Source organism: Protopterus annectens, chromosome 2.part0 (genome assembly GCF_019279795.1).
Source record: "Protopterus annectens isolate FY-2018-M chromosome 2.part0, PAN1.0, whole genome shotgun sequence".
NCBI classification, from domain to species: Eukaryota; Metazoa; Chordata; order Ceratodontiformes; family Protopteridae; genus Protopterus; species Protopterus annectens.
In genome coordinates, this window is record NC_056728.1 from 692460428 (window position 1) to 692479317 (window position 18890).

Consider the following 18890-nt stretch of genomic DNA (forward strand, 5'->3'; position numbering starts at 1 on the left):
CTGCCTCGGTTGGGTCCGGAGCTGCAATGCATGCACTGGATTCTGAGGAGGCCTTTCGCACTACTGAATCTAGACAAAAAACATCTCATCCGGCTACCATTTCTCTCTGACTGATGGATTCTCTCAGGCCTAGAAGCTAGGCCACTCTTGGAAAATCTGCTTCTTGCCACCATCTTGCTCCTGCTCCACCACCCCAAGCACAAATGCTTAAAATGCTGGAGGATCTCATCTGTTTTGTCCGGGGTAGTCAAGCCACAACTTAAAGGAAAAGGCACCCTTCTCTAGAAAATGACAGAACAGGATTCTGAGGAATCTGACTATTCAGATTTTGAAGAGGAACAGCAATCTCTGACTTCTTATGAGGATTCAGATGCCTCCCCTCCAGAGGACCTTTCCTTTGGGGAAACCCTTCACACCGTCAGGGAACATTTCCAGTGGGAATCTCAGGACTTCCCCCAGTCTAAGAAAATACTTAGAGAGTTTCTGGACCTGCCCCAGCACAGACACCTGGCCACCCCCCCCCCCTATTTTAGAAGTGGTGGATGATGTTTTCCATGAATCCAGCTTCGCCCCTGACACCCTCCCACCTGCTCCCAGTAAACCTGACAGGTGTTAGAGTACCAGATTGTCACAAATACCTATGCAGAAATCCTGCTGCAGACCCAGAGGTCATTACACAGGGACCTAAAAGGAGCTAAGGCTAGATCTGCCAGAATCCTATTCCTTCTGACAAGGATTCCAGAACTCTGGACAGATGGGGTAAAAAAGTTGGCTATCAGAGTACTCAACTGTCCGTTCCATATGCTAAAATATCAGCAACACACTTTGGAACTATTAAAACAAAAGATTTCTACCATTCCTGACTGTGCCAATTGAAAAGAGTTAGCAGATTTACTGCACTCTGCTTGTCAAGTGGCCAGCACTCATTGCACTGTGGATATGAAACCCTAGAAGCCTCTAGCAGGGCAGTGTGTCAGGGTCTGTCATTAGGAGATATGCATGGCTGAAGGAACAACATCTCTGATCATATCAAATCTAAACTTATTGATGCACCCCTGGATAAGGACTGCTTGTTTGGAGTAAAAGCAGCTTAAAATGGCGGAAGACCAAGCAAAATCTATGCAAACAGTAAAAGATTTCTTTCAGGTTCTACCGGAACTTTTCTTCTAAGCACTTGTCCTTTCCTGCACCTAGCAGACGGGGCCAAGGTATGTCCCACAGGGACAGGCCATCCAGGCCCCTATCCTAGGCCCAGCAGAGAAGCAAACAGTGGACCACTTCTGACCCAAAGGCAGGGAGTTCTAAGCCACCCTTTTATGGCAAAAACTCCCAATGACACCCCCTTACCTCCTCTGCCGTCCTTTCACTCACCAAAAGCTAGCAGGAAGGCTCTCCCTCTTCAAAGAAAATTGGCTTTCTGTAACAAAGGACAAATCGGTCTTAAAGATCATTTTTCAGGGATACAAATTGTCCTTCAGTAAACTCCCACTTCCAAGAGGGTACCCATACTTACCTCCAAATCATTTGGTAGAGGCATTGAAACAGGTCCAAACTCTCATATCCCAGGGGGCAGTAGAATCTGTCCCTTCAGATCGAACAGGCAAAGGCTTTTATTCCAGACTATTCCTTGATCTTGGAGCCCCATCCTGGATCTATCCATTCTGAGCACAGTGGTCCCCAGATTCAAAATGCTAATTTTGCAGCAGCTGCTACCTATGCTGACAAAAAATGTCTGGCTAGTGGCCCTAGACCTAAAAGATGCCTACCTCCACATCCCCATAAGGGAATCCTGCAGGAAATTCCTGCTCTTCAGAGCAGGATCACAACACTTTCAGTTCTCTGCGCTGCCCTTTGGCTTCTCTACTGCACCCAGGGTATTCACCAGATGCTTAACTGTGGCCATAGCATTTTGCAGTCAGAGAAATATACAGATTTACCCTTACTTGGACAACTGCCTCATTCAGGCAGAGTGCAAAGAAAAGCTGCTCCAGGACCTTCTCTTTGTCAAATCCCTCCTAACTTCCCTAGGATTCACAATCAACAAGAAGAAATCAAAGCAAACTCCCACCAGGAAGATCATTTTCTTGGGAGCTCTGCTAGATGCAGCATCCCAAATGGCCTTCCTATCCCCAGAAAAGCAGAACTTCCTGTCTCTCTACTTTACTTTAACCAGCTGGCTTCCAGAAGTCACCTCACTGCGAGGAAGTTCCTGCAAGCCCTGGAGTACATGGCATCTTGCATCCTTTTAATTCTTCTGGCCAGGCTTCACATGAGAAAATGTATGTGGTATCTAAAGAACCTTTGGTGTCAGCACTCGGTCTGTAGAGACCTCCCTCTCTCTCATACCATGTATAAGGGCCGAGTTTCTCTGGTGGGCAGAGGCCTGTGCCAAGTACAAGTGTCTTCCCTTCATCCTCCGCCCTACCGGCCAGACCATCACCACCGATGCCTCAGACATTGCTTGGGGCACTCACCTAACAGGCAGGTGCACCCAGGGTCTTTGGGATGCCCAGCACCTTCCCTTACACATCAAGCAGAAAGAAATGATGGCAATACAAAAGGCTCTGACATCCTTCAAACCCCATCTCAGGCCAGCGGTTCTCCTTATAAAATATGACACCACCACAGTAATGTAGTACATCAACAAACAGGGGGGGGACCCAATCTTACCCTAAGTGCAGGCTAGCCTAACAGCCGGCTCCACGGGTCTACACCTAATTGCCCAATACCTACCAGGGGCCAACAATACCCTGGCAGACCACCTAAGCAGAAAATTACTGGACCCCACGAATGGCAACTCCACAGGGAAATCTTTCTGCAAATCACTCTGGAGTGGGGGATTCCAGAGGTGGATCTCTTTGCTTCACACCTCAACCACCAGCTACAGAAGTTCTGTACCAGGGAGTATCATTTCCCAGGGTGGAAGGTGGAGACCTTGACCTTCCCTTGGAACTCCCTCTTTGTGTACGGGTTCCCTCTTCTGCCTCTTATTCCCAAGGTACTGATCAGAATAAGGGAGGAGAGACCAAAGGCCATCCTCATTGCTCCAGATTGGCCCAGACAGCACTGGTACCCCTTACTGTGCAGCCTGACTTTACAGCCCCCCAAGCAGCTTCCACTGATCTCAGACCTCTTGACCCAGGTGGGGGGGAGTTACTGTACTCAGGCTTGCAGACTCTCAATCTTCAGCATGGCTTATGCTTTAAAAGCTAACAAGGAGTCCCTGTTAAGCAAACCGGTCCTAGACATTATGACAGAGGTCAGAAGGCCCAGCACCAGAAAATCTTACGCAGAAAATGGAAATGATTCTGCTCCTGGAGCCAGTCCGGGGGAGGGGGGGGGGCAGTACCACACATCCTTCCATCCCTCTTATCTTGGATTACCTAGCCGAGCTACTCAAAAGTGGCCTTTCCTTCTCTTTTATTGAAATCCACACCTCAGCCATTTCAGCCCATTACGATTCAGACCTTACCCCTCTTCTCTCATCCTTTCGAACCTGCTACTTCAACAGAATTGAAATACCTCTCCTGGAAGACCGCCTTTCTACTACTTATCAACTCAGCCAGAAGGGTTTCAGAACTTCAGGCACTCATGGCTGTTAGCCCTTCATCATTTTCCATGCAGACAGGGTCTCCCTGAAAACTAAACCCTCCTTTTATGCCTAAGGTGGTATTTGATGTGACCCTCAACCAGGCCATACACCTACCCACCTTCTTTCCCAACCCTCAAAACAAGAGGGAAAGAATTCTGCAGTCGCTAGATGTGTACAGACAACTCGGATACTACCTGGACTGTACTAAACCCTTCAGAAGTACAGACCAGCTGCTTGTCAGCTTTGCCCCAGAGGCAGAGGGGAAGCCCATTTCCAAGCAAACCATTTCCAAATGGATGTCGCACTGTATCCATTTCTGCTACAGACTACATGGGAACTCCCCCCCCCCCAAGTCTGTTCGTACCCATTCACTAGGGCAGCCTCCACTTCCACAGCCTTCCTCAGAGGAGTCCCCACCAGGGGCATCTTGGAAGCTGCCACCTTGGACCTCTGTCCATAGCTTTACAAAGCATTACCACCTACCTCTTTTTTTCTAAATCTGTAGCAGGGTTTGTGTCTACAGTTCTGCAGGGCTTGCTGACCCATGCTTAGGGCTCTAACCTATCCTTCCACCCCTCTCCTCAACTTTGGGAATCCTCCCACAGGTGATGACTGCAACAGTGAAACACGAAGAACATAGTACAGTTGTGTACACTTACTATAAATGTAGATGTTTGAGTATATTCACTGTTGCAGTCCTGGTTTCTCTCCCTCCATCCCCCATATATCCTCTTCCCCTAGGGGGACATGGTGGCTTTTAGCCACCAGGACCACTTTACCTTATTCCCTTGTGCTTCTGATGGGTTAGGGCAAGAAAAAAAATGATGTAATGACGTTGGCTGCCTTGCTGTATAGCACTGACGACCTGATGTCAGACTACAAGCGACTGCAGCCAATGCAGAAAAACATTGACTCTGGTGTTCGGGCCGGCCGAGGGCTACCACAGCAGGGATAACCCACAAGTGACTGCAATAGTGACTACACTCGAACGTCTTCATTTATGCTTAGTGTACACAACTATATTTTTTGGAATACTAAAAATCTGTTATTGTACCCAACACAAAGTAAATGATAAATTAGAAATGGTGCAAATAACTTTTTTTGGAGACTGGATCTATCGGAATTCTACTTGTAATATCAGATCGAGTGTGCTAGGGCTCCATTCCAAATGCTACAGACAGCATTTCATTTGTAAGATACCAGTCCTAAAAGGATGCCATGTGGGATGAAAGATACAGTAAAGAGTGGGTCCATCTAGATTTAAAAAAAAAAAAGTTTCAGTTTAAAGGATGGAATTGAATAAACTGCCAACATAGCAAACAGCTGTGGTGGAAAGGTTTATGGAATTCTTGGATAACTTCAGGGGTGACTGGGTGTATACAGCATCATTTAGCAAATGTAAAACCTGAAGCTTATATTGTTAGCCTTGATAATATACCTGATGCAATGCATTTTCTTACCTTCTGAGTCACTCTGGACATGTCCTTAAACCTCCAGAAGTCAGACTTATCTCCCTGTCACATGAAGACCTTCTCAGTAATAGTTCTGGCATGGTCATCAGCCCAAGGCATACATTTATGAGCAGTCTACTTCCCAAGTTGTTATATGGCAGACCACCTGAGCATGACTTCAGGAGCTTTGAACAAGTAGAGACTAGGCAAAAGTCTAGATAAGTGAGGCTGTCCAGATTGGCTGGTTCACACACTCAACATCTGAAGATAATTATGTAGCTGTAAGCTTTGCTCTGTGGTGAAAATAGCTGTGGAATACTGCAGGTACTAGAAGCACCTTCTAGTCATGTTTGGAACTTGCTATGTCCTTCTGTTCTCATGTTGCAGTATTCATTACAATAGGGATATGGCTGCCTGCAGCGCCGTACATCCGGCCAGTATACCACAGTCTTCAGTAAGGGCTACATGTGATGTAGCATGCTAGTGCCATAAACGGACGTCAGCTATAAATGTGACGTCTGTATGTACCAAAGTCAGAACTTTCCTGCCGCAGTGATAGTCAGACGTCCAGTAGAGGTGTTTACCTTATGTTCGTTGTCATTCGACTGCCCGCTTACAGATAAGTTGATTTATATTTACCTTATTGTTAGCATTTTAGTATATTCCAGCTTTTTATGACTTCTAGGAAGGGCGAGTGTGCTTGTGGAAGACAGATTCCACACAAGAACATTTAACACCAGTGTGTTTTTTGCTTAGGGGAAGAGCGCGATTACAAGAACTGTGTTATTTGCTAATAGTTTGTCCCTAAGACCCTTAGTAGTCGTTTAGCTTTCTTGAAAATATATTTAGAAAATCAGAGGCTCTGACGCCTGGCCTTAGGTATGGAGGGTGTAGTAGGTCTGTCAGATGAACGGCCTAAAAAGAAGGCCAAGAGAGCTAGGCCTGAAACACTTTCTGCACCTCAGACATCCGCCGAGTCTCTTGAGGCAAGTGAGAGCCCAGAGACTCCTTGGATCTCAGATTTACCTTCCGAGCTGGGAACCTTATTGGACGCCGGTTTGGCTGAAATCCTCGGTATGTCCGCTTAGGTTTTTGAGTCATCAGGGCCTGATGGCGAGAGGGAACCACAGCTCCTTGATTCTGATAAGCTTTCTTCTCGCCTTACTCTGACGTCGGCCGTGCGGCCTGCTAAATCTCCTGGCCCTCTCAAGAGCAAACAGAAGCTTAAGCACTCTGGCTACTCCACGTTCTACTGACTGGGAAGTTTTCAACCAAAACTAGTTCAGTCTCTTTCAGGCTTTTCAACAACCTCAGCTGGCCTCTGTTTAGTTGAATCTGAGTAAGACACCTCCTCTTCTGATGACTCCACTTTCTTCTTCATCTCAAATTGAATCTCCTAAGGATTTTGTTACCCACGAGGAGGATTCCTTGGACCCGATTCCCCTGGTAATGAATTCTCTTTTGAGGACACCATCAATTTAATGAGACATTTCCAATGGGATGTTTCAGAAATTTTTGACACTGAAAGAAGATATTTTTGAACTGTTGCAAATGGGCCAGCCTTCCCCCTATGCTGTCCTTCCTGTGCAACCAGCCTTTCTGGATACCTTCCAGGCAGCCTTCCAGGCTCCTGAGTCTCAACCTCCAGCTTCCAAGAGACCTGATAGGAGATGTGTAAATTTGTGACACTTTTTGTGAGTGCGAAAAATTATATATGGAATTTGTAAGTGAATATCTAAAATGCCACTTCCTGCCGCCTTCTGGAAACCACAGCAGCAATGCACAATGTGTGAAAATGTAATTTGCATACCCTTTAATTACAGGATAGGAAGCTAGGTTCACAACTATTTTAACTGAAACAATGAGTGAGGTCAATCTGTAAAAACTAAATGAAAATTCCAGTCAAGCTGAAACTTCCAATGAGTGACCTCTCAAACCTCTTGAATCAGAGGCCCGTGGGATATATGCAAATGACCCTTATGAACACCAGGTGTTTCAGCTAATTGGCGATTCTGAATGCCCATGACTTGTTTCGTCATTTTAATGAACAATTTCAGGCCAATAAATCCCAAACCCCACTAACTGTGGCCTTATTGACCTCATCAGCACAAGCAGAATGTTTCACTAACCATAAGAAACACAGGGCTGTTATACCCAGCTGATGTCCATTATCATTAGGGTGACTGCAAAATATCCCATATAGCAAACTAAAACAATGAGTGAGAAGGTCACACAGAAATACCAGTCTGTAAAAACTAAATATAAACTCATATCCACAGCTAGTGGGGTTTGGCTTTATTGGGCTGAAATTGTCCATTAAAACTGTTTTAACTGGGAAATGCCTTCAAAGAGGTAGCAGAACAAAAGGAAATAAAACTGATGTATTATGCAAATGTGAAAACTTGCTTCTGTATAACAAAAAAGGATGTAATCCAAGAACAGTTGAAAATGAATGCTACTTGACACTTTTGACTTGAGTTTTATTCTTGACACTTACCTGAATTTTCAGGCATAGAGAGACAAGTTTAGCTTAAGACTCTGGGCTACCTGCAGTTCAGAATTGGTTAAAGTGGCTAGCTATAGTTAGATGTTTTTTTCCATACATTCTTCATTTAGAAAGTATTTCTGTTTCTATGTAAATGCAGTTATTCTTCTGTATATTTATGTATTTAAATGTTAGTTGTATTGCTTAACTCAGTGCTTTCTAAGAAAGCTATTTTTGTTCACTTTTAAGTCTTCTCGTCTTTTGCTTATTTATTAATTAAAATAAATTGAAAGTGTGTGTTTATGGATAACTAGTGACAAGCTGCTAATATCGGATTCCATTGGCCAGACTGTTGTGCTTTGCAGTGCCATCTGTGTTTATAATTGTTTCCCTTATTAATAAGAATGAAATATTAACTGGGAATCCTGGTAAGTTGTGTCAGTTTCCTACCATGAGCCAGGACAGAAGACTAGTATTGGAGTATGTTACCTGCGTTCCCTGAAAATTAATGCATGTAGCTTTTAAATGTAAGAGTTCATTTACTGTGGGCAAGTGAGGATTGAACACAAACTGGTAAGAAAGGGTGAGCACCCTTACACTTAAATGTTAGGATGAGTGTGGTACAAACGTCAGACTACACATCAGGCCTTTTGGTGCAAAAGTCCACTCCTGCAGCAGTAAATATACTATGAAATGTACCTTTTCTGCCTTCTGTGTAAGGACTGGGCCTCTAATGCCTCAGCCTGTGGAGTTCTGGACAATTTGATAAAGGGTCAGTCATAACACTCTAACCTGAAAACATAAAGGGTGATAGTATTGAGATAATGCTGCACAAATTCACTGTAGGAGCATGTTTTCAGAGGACATGCTCTATATTCTGAGGGAGCTTAGGAAGTCCCGCCTAACTACATGGAAAAAATTATCCCTTCCATGCTAAGAGGAGGCGCCAGGACCCCGCTACAGCTTCTGTATAATTTATCTGGCTAACCTTAATAGAACCAGGGCTGCTCTGTGTCTCAGTGAAGATGCAGGTTTCGGCCATTCAGCTTGTCTGCCTTGGAATCCCCAACTCTTTTTCTCTCACCAGTAAAGCAATTCCACAAGGGGGGGTTCATTGCTTTAAACCTTCCCCAAGAGGGAAGAGCTTCAAGTGTGGGTCCTCGGGTACATTCTGGAAAAACTAAATTTGCTAACCTTTTAACAAACTGCCCCCCCCCCCCCCCCCCAAAAAAAAAAAAAAGATATCCAGCTTGGATAATGGACCTGCTCTTGCCAGTTATTTTGCTTAAAGGTTTTCAGAAATGTAGGTCCTCATGTGCAAAGAATCATTTTTCATCTTCCAGAAGGATATGGCCACCCTGTGAACTAACCCTAAGGTGTTAACAGAACCAGCTGTAGATTAATGTTTGACTTTGTGATCTTGAGGTTGCTATAGAACTAGGGGGAAAGTATTTTACACACACTTGGATGTACTTAGCCAGTTGAGATTTTGCTTTGAAAGGACCACTGAATTAAGAAAGGATGAGCAGTCATTTCATTTTCAAAGGCCAAGAAAGAAAAGCCTATATTGCCAAGCAAACCATATCCAAATGGTTAGCATGATGCATTTGCTTCTGTTATATCTCCTGGCATAGGCCATGATATATTACAATCCATTCCATTACAGCCTTTGCAGCTATAATTGCCTTCCTTTGGTGCAGGTCGATATCCAGTCTATCCTGGAAGCAGTTATATGAATGTTCTTCGTGTTTCTCTGTTGCAATCTTCACATTTGGGTTATCTGCTTGTAGTAGCCCTCAGTCGGCCTCATTATCAAAGTATTGGGTCCTGCGTCGGTTGCTGTGTCAGCTTCCATGACGTCAGGTAGTCAGGGGTATAAAGCATACAGCTGAAGCCATTACATCAGTCTTTCTTGCCATGCGGTGCCCGAAGCAGTTCACAAGTGCCAGTCGGCCGACTCCTGAAATTTTCGTTTTCGAGTTTCAGTACCGAAGTCTTCAAGTACCCTGTTGGGGAAACTTTTTCTTGCTCTAAACCGATGTCAGTAAAGTCAATAATTGTATTTCTTGTGGAAAGCAAATGACTCAAAGATTTTCATTCGTATTGTATTCCTTGCCTAGGCCCTGACCACGGCGTACCTCGCTGTCGGTTTTGTGCCTTATTTAAGCAACGAACTATCAGTCGTCTGTATATTTACGCTTCTAAATATTTTGGTACTCTGTTCAATTATCCAGATATGTCTTTGGTGAGCAATCCGACTACTGACATTCTGAAAAAATGCAAAAATAGACAGAGACAGACCGCCTAGGTCCAAAGCTGCCGATGACGCTTCTCCTAATCCAGTCGCCAGTTCGCCGGTATTCAGTGAGGGGCTTTCACAGCCCCTGATAACTGCTACTTCAGATTCACAGGCCTCTACTGAGACCCATTCAGAGTCTGGTATGCTGTGAGATGCTTCAACTGTGGAACCTGCGGCATTCCTAGAAAATTGACGCCCAGACCCGCATGGTCAGGCCTCTATGCCTAAAAAAACAAATAAGAATGGCTAAAGACCTTATTATTTTAATCAGAGGAAGCCAACCTTCCCCTTCTAAGAGACCTAGGACTGAATTTGCTTATGATACTTCTGACCAGGATTCTGAAATTTGTTTCCTCTGATGATCAGGATTTACTCTTCTCTACCTATGAGGATCCTGATGCAGAGGACTCTATTCCCTCTGCTTCCCACCAGAGGATTTCTCATTTGGTGAAACCTTGCATACTCTTAGGGAGCATTTTGGCTGGGAAAGCCAGGATTACTCTGATTCTAAAAAGAGGCTTAGGGATTTCTTACTCCTGCCTTAACACAGGCCTTTAGCTATCCTTCCTGTACTAAACATCGTTGATGCCTTTTCGGAATCTAGCTTGGCCCCTGATTCTTACCTCCTGCTCCCAGAAACCCTGATAGATATTACAGGGTTCCTGACTCTCACAAGTTCCTTTTTAAAAATCCTACTGCGGATCCTGAGACCATTTCACAGGCACCCAAGGGCATTAAGGCTACTACTGCCAAAAATTCTCCCCCTTCTGATAGAGACTCCAGGGTGCTGGATAGATGGGGTAAGAAGCTATACACTTCTGCATCCTTGGCCATTAGGGCCTTAAACCGCCAGTTTCATATGTTAAAGTATCAGCAACATATTGGATTGCTTAAACAGAAAATTAAGTTGATTCCTGACTGTGCTGAAAATAAGGATTTACAGGATTTAATACATTCTGCTGAATAGGTTTGCAATGTGGTTTTGATTCACTAGAGGCAACTTGCAGGGCTGCTGTCACTGTGTCTGTACTTGGAAGGCATGCTTGGCTTAATGAGCAATGTTTGCCAGATCATGTTAAAGCTAAATTGCTGGATGCTCTCTTAAACCAGGACTGCCTGTTTGGTAACAAAGCAGAAGTTCTTAAAAAGATGGAGGAAAAAGCGAAATCTATGCAAACTGTTAACGATTTCCTACAAGTACAGCCTCCAAGATTTAGTAGGCATTGGCCCTCTAAGAATTGGTCCTTTCCTGCCTCTTCCAGGCCTTCTCAGTCCAAACCCAGAACCAGCAGAACACCCAGGCTTCAGTCCCAGTGTATGCACAGGACTAAGCAGTGGGGCCTCCCACTTCCAAATCAGGGAGTAGTAAGACTCCCCCCTATGGTAAGCTGTCTCAATGACTTAACTTTAAAACTTCCAAGCACTTCTCAACTGACTGCTCCTTTAGGTGGAAAGATTGCTCTACAGGCCAAAAACTGGGAACTCATTACCCAGGACAAATGGTTTTCAAATATAGTTTCCCAAGGATACAGATTTCACTTCCACATGTTACCAACCCCAAACAGTTGGCCCGATCTACCCCCAAATCAGTGGGCAGAGGCTCAAAAGCAAGTACTCTCTCTCTCAAGCATGAAGGCTGTTTAAACTGTACCAGAAGAGGAAAAGGGACAAGGTTTCTACTAGAGACTTTTCCTGGTACCCAGAAAAGACAATTCATGGCGTCCTATCCTGGACCATTCTGTCTTAAACACCTTTTTGGTAATTCCAAAATTCAAAATGCTAACTCTTTACCAGTTGCTCCCTATGCTAGGCAAAGATGCCTGGTTGGCAACACTGGATTTAAAGGAAGCCTACCTGCACATCCCAATCAGGGAATCTTGCAGAAGATACCTACGCTTTAAAGCAGGCTACATGCACTATCAGTTCTCTGCGCTGCCCTTTGGCTTATCTACTGTGCCCAGGGTATTCACAAAGTGCCTAGCTCCAGTCATTGCATTTTGCAGGCAAAGAAATATTCAAATATACCCATACCTGGATGATTGTCTAATTCAGGCAGAAAGCCAGGACATACTTTTGAATCATCTGGCATTTGTACAAAAGGTGCTAACTTGTCTGGGGTACACCATAAACGAACATAAATCACATCTGGTACCCTGTCAAGAAATTATATTCCTGGGAGCAAGCTTGAACACAACTTCCCAGATGGCTTTCCTCACGCCAGAAAAACATTCATTTGACAACTTATTTCAAACTAATGGCCACAAAGACCCTGCTATCTGCAAGGCAAATACTGCAAGCCTTGGGGTTCATGGCCTTCTGCATTCTACTAATTCCATATGCAAGACTGCATATGAAGAAACTACAATGGTATCTAAAAAGCTTATGGTGTCAACATTCTCAGAATCTAGAAGCAATGATTCCCATCATACCTTGCCTACGGTTAGAGTTCCTTTGGTGGGTAGAGGCCTGCCACCAAACAAGGGACTACCATTCACTCTGCTCCCTGCCGCCCAAACCCTAACCACAGACGCATCAGACTATGCATGGGGGCTCACCTGGCAGGAAAGTGCATTCATTGCAAATGGAACCCAAGTCAAACGTATCTGCATATCAATCAAAAAGAAATGTTAGCTGTACAGAATGCTCTGACAGCCTTCAAGGACCAAATTCTTTCAGGACAATTGATGGTAAAGATGGACAAACACCACTGTTATGTGGTACATAAACAAGCAGGGGGGTACCCATTCTTACCCCTCTGCAGACTAGCCATGGCTCTGTGGAACACAGCCTTGAGCTACCCAAGTGCATCTTCAGGCTCAGTTCCTGCCAGGAAAACTAAATACACTGGCAAACAAACTAAGCAGAAATCTCATGGACCCACACGAGTGGAAACTGGAACCAAAGACTTTCAACATGTTGATAAACAAATGGGGGAGCCCATATATAGACCTGTTTGCCTCCCCCTAGAACTACCAATTGGACAAATCTGCACAAGGACTCTCCACAAGCAAGCTTGGAAAGTGAATGCTCTGTCCTTCACCTGGAAAAATCTATCAGTTTATGCCTTTCCCTCTCTGCCTCTCCTCTCCAAAGTGCTACTAAATATTAAACAGGACAAACCAAGGACTATACTGATTGCACCAGACTGGCCACACCAACACTGGGCACCCCCTCTTGTGCACCGTCACTGCTGGCTCCATGGCACCTGCCTCAGACCCCTACCCTGCTGTCACAGCAGGAGAGCCAGATTCTGCACCCTCAGCTTCAAACCCTGAACCTGGCAGCCTGGCTAATTACCTGATCTCTTCGTTACCATCCCTCAGTAACCAAGTGTTGGATGTCATTTTGGAGGCAAGGAGGCCTAGTACTAGAAAATCTTATGCTGAAAAATGGAAAAGGTTCTGTGCCTGGAACCAAACTCAAGGGATGGGCACAGCAGCGCCCAACTTACCTTAGATTCTAAAATACTTAACTGAGATGCTTCACAAGGGCCTTTCTTTTTCCTCCATCAAAATTCACACCTCAGCCATTTCAGCGCATTACAACACAGAACCACCCCTCTTCACTCATCCACTGCTCAAGCAGTTCCTAAGAGGGGCCAAAAACTTAAGACCACCTAGGAGAGCCCCAACTCCAGCCTTGGACGTTAACTTTGTATTGGAAAAAGTCTCTCTTCCTCCTTTTGAGCCAGCTCCAAGTGCAGAGTTAAAATTCCTTTCTTGGAAAACGGCCTTTCTTTTAGCAATCACTTCAGCAAGAAGGGTGTCTGAATTTACAGGCCCTTATGGCAGTGGCATATTTCATGGGGACAGGGTGTCCCTCAGGACCAATCCCTCCATGCCCAAGGTGGTATCCAATGTGGGTCATAATCAGTCCATTCATTTGCCAACCTTTTCGAATCCACAGAACAAAGGGGAACACATACTGCACTCTTTAGATGTGCACAGACAACTCCGATTTTACTTGGACAGGACTAAACCTCAAAGGAAATCTGAACAACTGCTGGCGGCATTTGCTGCAGGGGCTTGAGGGGAAGGCCATTTCAAAGCAGAACATTTCTAAATGGATAGGCCATTACATTAATTTCTGCTATAAGCACCAAGGAAAACCTATCCCACAGGGGATTAGACCCCATTCAACCAGGGCTGCATCTACCTCTACAGCCTTTCTCAGAGGTGTCCCTACCAAGGACATCCTAGAAGCTGCTACTTGGAGTTCTGTACATACTTTCACAAAGCATTACCATTTGCCAGTTTTCTCTAAATCCAGAGTGGGCTTTGCCACTGCAGTCTTGCAGGGCCTTATAGCTGGTCCTAATGCTGTCTAAATTCCTCCTCCCATCCATAGCTTTGGGAATCTACCCAAATGTGATGACTGCAACAGTGAAACAAGAACAACATAGTGCAGTTGTGTACACTTACCATAAATGTAGATGTTAGAGTGTATTCACTGTTGCAGTCCTGGTTACCCTCCCTTTGGCTATACTTCTACTGTCCTTTACTATGCTTAAAAGCTTTTTGGTGTATTTGCTTTTTTGTTGGAGGTATACCATTGTATATTTATATTTAATTGCTTCCCATTAGGGGGGTCACCTGACATCTGAGGCAAGAAAAAGTGATGTAATGGTGTCGGCTGCATGCTTTATACCCCTGACTACCTGACGTCACAGAAGATGAGGCAGCAACCAATGCAGGACAAAAGACTTTGATAATCAGGCCGACTGAGGGCTACTGCAAGCAAATAACCCAAATGTGATGACTGCAACAGTGATGACTGCAACAGTGAATACACTCGCACATCTACATTTATGGTGAGTGTACACAACTGTACTTTGTCCGCACCTTCTTCAGGCATTGCAATCTGGAGATTGCAAGTAGTGCTAGGGTATGATTTGCCATGGCCATTCTGCAGGGTTGCCTCCTCTTCCCAAGGGTCAGCTTTTTACTGTTTAAGTTTTGTGAATCTTTGCAAGTGTTACTACTGCAATTTTGAACTAAATGATGAACATAATGCAGTTACGTTAAGAGCTTACAGTTGTACATTTTCTGGTAGGTTTACTGTTGCAAACAGTACTCTCCCTCCTTCCCTCTTCTCTCCTTCTTGTGGGAATCCTTTGTTAGGGTGGATATCCTATTTACCCTTCCTTCCTTTTACCCTTACCAGGTGCAGTTCCTCCACAATTTGGCTTAGAACATGGATTGGCAGCTTGGGGCCTTGGTATTTAGACAGTCTTCCTTGAGATTTCCTCCAGAGAGCACGTTGGTGCTCTGGCTTTGTTGAACTGTCTTAACCAACCAGATGGGCAGTAGCAATCCCCACCCTACACCCAGCAGCATTGTGACATTACAGACCAGTCATGAATAAACATTTTCTTGTGTGTGTCATCTAAATGAATATTCATTGAAATCAGCAAGCACATACCGCGGACATGTTTAGTCTTTCAAAATTCAAAGAAATTCACTAAAAGGAAGTCACTAAACAGTTACAAAAATGTAAATTGCATTGTTAATGTTTATTCTGTGATGTCTGTCAGCATCTCTCAAGTTTACCATGCATTAAAGAACAGCAGCATCACAAATGTTTCCATTGTTAAACTCTAAAACAGAACACCATACCTTACATCCTATGCTTATAATGCAGTGCAAGGTTAGTCAAAGGTTTGAGTACTTGGCACTAAATCAATGCTCACCATTAATATCCCTCACAGTTTTAATATTTTAAAGATGTCTTACTACTGCATGCAGCTTTACATTTGTTTAAATAGAAAACAGTTTTCAAAAACAATGTGATAAAAATGTGCAAATTGCCAAAGTAACAGATTCATTAACACTCCTATTGGCTTCCAGTACTGCACCCAAACTCTACTTTACTGCTCTTAAGTCAGTTTTCTGAGCAAAAGCAAACACGTGTGGGTGTCATAATCTTGAATTTCTGTTTAATGCCTTGAGGAAGCTCCTTGTGTGCTGTTGTAATTACTGATGTTTACACTGTCGTATCTGCCATGTTGGGTACCAAGATCTATGTTTTACCTTTAACCTACAGTAGTATTTTGTAGTTCAAGCAGGCAGAACCATTAACAACACTTTTTACCATTTTAATCAGATGACACATTGCTATGCTGAGAGAAATATGTGCTTAGAAAAATACTCCCAAGGTGTTTCCAAATCTCTGGATACTGTAATACAATGCAATGTGTCCAATCCTGGCATACAAATAAATTATATACTGTCACACAGCTGATGTGAGACCTGTATAAAATAAGGAGACTTTTTCTGCCACCCTTAAGGTGTTTCGTTAATGACACAGCAGTGTTGAAGGAATGCATTTAACAATTTTGGGCGGAAGGCAAAAAGAAAAACATTTTTATCAATAAATAAAAATTCACTGCACCTTCTTGGAGAGAAGCCCAGTACTGACCCGGACTGTGTACGAGTACACACAGCAGGTGCGCCATTTCGGGAGGGCAGAGATACCCTCATCTTTAAGGAGAGAAACAAAATAAAACTCGAGACTGTAGGTCTCGCTCCAGCACACAGCATGCCTTTGTCACAACAGACACACACGCAAATATTATTTTTTTCCTTAAGCTTTTGCAGTGGGGCAAGCCCCCCTGCACCACCCTGTGGGGGGGCTGCACCCCCCACCCCGCTACTTAAATATGCCAACTCCAAGATCACACTACATTGAGGCAGAAGGTGAATTACAATTACACAATGAGTATTCATGGTGTCAGAGTAAATTTGAGTGCCATGCAAATCATGCAACATTTGCATATCACTTCACCAACTTTCTGCTTGTCGTGGCCATGCCCATTCCTGCGCGAATCGGCTGGTGGGTTAAGGCAGTTCAACAAAGCCAGTGCTCTGACATCATACTGTACAGAACTACACTACAGGGCAAGAAGGAATCCAATTTCACCAGCAGTTATCCCTTTTGTGTCACTGATGACTTAACACCCAGGTGAGTAGGGCATCTTCAGGCCTCAAGGGAGAAAGGATGATTAACTCTGGAACTTGGACTAGCCCTCATGCTTTTCATGTCAAAAGAATGAAGCATTACTACTGCAACAGACTGAGAGGTATGGAAAGCCCTGGACTGAGAAATTAGCTTTTTACCAAAAAGGTGAAGAAAAAAAGCTTATTACGTTTTTTTTCGCTATTGCAGTTGCACACAGTTACCTGTGTGGTGATAGTTTTTTTGTACTTTTTTAAATTTTTCCATGCTTTAGCCAAAAAGTTTTGTTGGCATTTTTATCGCTTGTTCTTGGACCTTAATCTTGTAGTTTCATTAACAGTTGATGTTAAGTTGTCTATTTCGCCTTCATTCTTGCTGGTTGGGATCGGAGCCGATCCTCGGCTCTGACTCTGCCATCTTCTATAGCTCGAGAGCTGTTTACTGGCTCGGAGCTACCCCTTATCCCATGATGCTTAGCGATAGCTACCCAGATCTCGTTTGCCGCTTCAGCTGCAAGGTGTAATTTTTCTGACTCGGGCTCGTATAAAGTTTTTTGTATAACTTTCTTACTCTAGAATTCTATATTTTCAGTGTTTTATTGTTAACGATTAGTCTTCTTTTTTGTTATAGCTAGTGTTTAGTTGTAGTATCCCTTCTTTACCTTGTAGAACTCGTTTAACTTGGAGAGTTCTCCCCCACCCCTCCCCCCATCCTCTTCTGGTCAGGTTAGTCATTTAAGTTAGAGGCTTTCCTTCTAACTTTCTTTCAAACTAGCCGTTTAAGTTAGAGGCTTTCCTATTTAAAAAAAAAATAAAAAAAATCTTTATCTATAGTCTTGTAGTATAGTGTGTTTTTTGTGTAGACTGTATTTTGCTTTTGTAGCTGTTGTATTTGTTTCCTTCTTTCAGGATGTTGGAGGAATCCAAAGTGTCTGGATTCAAGAAGTGACTCATGCTGTCAGAAAATGTCTCTGACAGATGAGCACACTTCTTGCGTCTATTATTTAGGCGCTGTGCACCTTCAGGACTTTGTTCTATCTGCCATGCCTTTAGTCCAAGAGTCCTGCAGGAGCGTAAGAATAAGCTTATTCTTAGAGGTCTTTTAAAACCCCAGGATTCACTGGCCAAGAGCTCTCAGCCTGTGAAATCCCCCAAATCTACCAAGCCTTCTGCTCCAAGTTCGGAGCTGTCCTCGGTTCAGACTCTACCTTCTACTTTGGTTCGGGCTGGTACCGATAAGACTATCTCCCCGTCTGCTCCATCAAACTTTGGAGCCTTTGCGGAGCCACAAGAGGCTGAGGTCCCCTTCACTGGAATCGGTACATTTGGCTCCTCGGTCTCCTTTGCTTCAGAGCGAGGGCAGTCACCGATCCTCACTCCTCTCGATCCTCTAGGTTGTCTGATCACGATGTGGAGAGAGTGGTCAGTAGGTTGCTAAAGTCGCAGGCACTTGCCAAGATGTTGTCCAGCCCTTCTCAACAGGTGTCTGCTCCGTCCACTTTTATCGATGTTCCTCCTCCGACTCCAATGAGTTTGGAGCCGGAGTCGTTGGGGTTCGAGTAGTGGAACCGTCTGCTCTGAGAACTATCTCCTTCGGTTCCGATGTTGGCTCCGATCCCTTCGGTGGTGCCGTCTGTCGAGGGATCTGGGCACCGGGGTTCCCTCTGCTTCGAGGGGGCGAGTGGCATCGGACCCTTGTCCGACCCCATTCTCCCTCTCGGAGCTTCGGCACAGGTGAGTTCGGCTCCTACATCGGCCTCGGATCTGTCTTCCTTGGTGCGGAGAAGGATTCTGATTTCTTTGGAACCGGAGCTTTCTCTGCATCGTGGCAGGGACTCCTTCGATGTCATGAGGAGTGTGCTGGACACTGAGTCAGCTCCACTATTAGCCCCACCGGCTGCGTCCCCTGTAGTACCTGTGCCAACCTCTGCTCCTCCTCCAGACCCCAAGCGTAGGGAACCGGCGCTCCAGGGCACCCCATTGGGTGTTTCCTCTTCTTCCGAGGCCTCCCCTGATCATTCAGAGGAGCCCCCTCGTAAGAAGTGCAAGAGGAAGCACATTGACTCCCCTGAGCCTGTCACTTCTGATACAGACTTGGATGATTCAGAAG

The 18890-nt window shown here is 44.6% G+C and overlaps 1 protein-coding gene across 1 annotated transcript in view; it reads left to right on the forward strand.

The window, feature by feature from the left end:
* The window catches only part of METAP1 (methionyl aminopeptidase 1), a gene marked incomplete in the record, with an annotated part of 1416310 nt that overhangs the window by 1349173 nt on the left and 48247 nt on the right, over positions 1-18890 (forward strand).